The following is a 3,103-nucleotide window of genomic DNA, read 5'->3' on the forward strand; positions in this document are numbered from 1 at the left end:
TATAGGATGTTTTGAACGTTCAGAAAATAACTTTTTCATAACTTAATGGGAATGTTAACAAAACATTATTAGAAAATATTTTGTTAGCTGGGATTAGGGTGAATAAATTATGTAATTTAAAAAAATCTAAATATGTAATAAATAAGATTAGAATAGAATAGAATTTAGACCAATTTTATCTTTCAATAAAAATAATATATTTTTGGGTGAATTATCCCTTTAAACATTCTAACATGATTGTTGCTTAAATGAAATGATGATATTTCCAAAACAATGACATCACAGCTATCAGCTGCATTTGCATGTAGGGTTATCCCAGGCATGTCACTGAATGGACCAAATCAGCAAGGCTCCACTTCAGGGTATCTTTTTCTAACCGTCCCACCACCTAGCCAACAACCTCTCCTGCCCCCTCATCTATTGTGTTAACTCCCAGAACCCCCTCTGAGCATCAATGACCACAACAAAGCATCGGGCAGAGCTTTAAGCTTCTAAGATCAGCAACCTAGTGAGCCTGTAAGCAATGCTAATGGCTAATAGTGCATGCTAAGCATTAAACTGACTAGCACTGAAACAAAGGAATAAATAAACTGTGAAACAGATTCAAATGCAGGCCTTCTGAGATGGGCCTGCTTGAAAGCTTTTTGTTGCCCTTGCGAAAGTGGGCGGAGGGGTTCGCCGATGTAGTCAGCAATCGTGTAAAACATCTGTTAAATCCAGAAACTCTGTTGGAAATGATGGAGCAGAGTTTAACAGCAAACAGCATGGATTAGAAGTGGTTAATTGGTGATCCGATGAAACTGAACCGGCCCAGCCACGCTCAGGTCTGGACAATGATCTACTGTATCACGGGCGCTTGACCCTTCCTGGGATGAGTTCACATTATCAGAGGATCTCTGACGCTTAATGACACCTATTGACTCTTTAAGAACTGATTACATACAAACATTAACCCACCCACTAATTGATAATGAGGAGGTATTAGCTGAAGCATTCTCCCTCAGGCTGCGGACCATGGCTTACAAAGAATTTAATCAAACATGTCACCATTATCAAATACTAATGAAGACCTCACTGCCATAGAGTGCTTTAAACCACAGGATGGATCACTGACAGGATGTAAAATTATTATTATTAGTATTATTAATGCAACTACCACATTCAAGCCCCCAGTAAGGTAAGGACATTGTTAAAATAGTCCTTGTGACATCAGTGGTTCAACCTTAATTATATGAAGCTACGAGAATAATGTATGTGCGCAAACAATTTTTCAACGTTCAACAATTTCTTCGCTTCCGTGTCAGTCAGAACTATCCCTTTAATATTTTGGAAAATGAAAAATGAAATTCATACAATGTCTTGACGATATGCTCTCTACAACGAGCATATATATATATGTGTGTGTGTGTGTGTGTGTGTGTTTGTATATATATATATATATATATATATACAAACACACACACACACACACACACACATATATATATATATATATATATATATATGTGTGTGTGTGTGTGTGTGTGTGTTTGTATATATATATATATATATACATATATAAAGATTGTTGGTTCATGGTTTATTTATATATGCATAAACTTTTGTTAAACCATATCAAATTCATGTGGTGCAATCAACAAACACATATGGTGTGGCCAACATGAAAAACGAAACAAAACAACAAATAACCCCCTTTTTCTTTGTGGATACTTGTCATTGACCTAGTTCTCAACTGGTGGTCATAACCTTAAAAAAAAATGGGTCGCAGGTCTGTTCTGAAGAGGTTGTGGATGGAAGAAAATAATGAAGCTAAATGCAGCTAATGCAAAACATTAAGCGTGATCATGTGCAGTTTGGAAAACAAAATATATAGACTGTTTAAAAAGGCTTCCATATTTTTTTGTTTTTGACGTCAAAGGCTGTGCGTCAAATCACACTCTCAAATTCATCTGTCATTTGGTAACCAGGCTGGTACTAATGCAATATTTAGCACAGTGTTTCTTCCATGTGTTAAGCTGCTAAATGATTGAGTGTGTTTATGTAATTACAATGTTTTATTTTTATTATTTTGTTACTTTTGTCCGATAAACAGTTTGGTTGCCACATGACGTCCAGTATAACATCTGGGTCCTGAAGCAAAATCAGCTGAGAACCACTTGTTTCAACTAACAGCTCATTTACCTTAAATGTTGTGTGAATGAAAGCATTCAAGTCCACAATCAGAGAATCACACTAAAAGGGTCATCAGTGTTAAAATCTCTCAATCTCTGGCCCTCACTCTGCTCCCCCCTTTCTTCACCTGTTTTTGTCCTGTGAATGAAGCTGTGATGGCATCAAACTGCTGTTCATCAATGGATCCTACACTCATTATCACTGAGTCTTTGTCACTTACAAAAGCTCCACTGCACAGTCATCTGGTCATCTCTTAATACACACTCCAGGGGTAATTGGCTCATTGCTGCAGGACAATGTGTGCAGAGCTATCAGGAAATCCTGAAAGGCTAAGACAGTTTGATATTGTACTGATTTCCAGGGGGCTTTATCTTATTATTAGTAGAGACTAATTAGCTTTATTTCTATGTTTTATCTTAGACATTTATTTCCTGTAAAGATGAAGTTTATAATATTACATTCCTTATTAACATCTAAAAACATTCAATCTTTTGAAATAGTTTAATTGAAATAACATAAATGTTATTTAGCATCAGTTAATTGAGAAACTCCACTAATTTAAACCAACAAAACTAATGTTTTATTAGTTAAATCAGCTTAAAATTTCTCTTTAAGATAACAATTACAGGTTACCACTGTTAATAGTGTATATTCACTTTTTTATATTTTTATATATTTCTTTTTTATATATATATATATATATATATATATATTTTTTTTTTTATTATTGTTTTAACATAATTCATTAGTAACTTTCCATGATGACTTGTCTTCTATTGTATTTTTTGGTCGAATTGGTGGATTTGGAACTGCTGTGTTCTAACAGATTGTTGACATTTTATGAATTTCATTGGCTAGGTTTTGCTACTGTTTACATTTAAGTTGTAATTTGAAATGCCCTGGTTTGGTTTAAATACAATTCTCCCATCAA

This window comes from Sinocyclocheilus anshuiensis, unplaced genomic scaffold (genome assembly GCF_001515605.1).
Source record: "Sinocyclocheilus anshuiensis isolate Anshui unplaced genomic scaffold, SAMN03320099.WGS_v1.1 scaffold1240, whole genome shotgun sequence".
Classification (NCBI taxonomy): Eukaryota; Metazoa; Chordata; class Actinopteri; order Cypriniformes; family Cyprinidae; genus Sinocyclocheilus; species Sinocyclocheilus anshuiensis.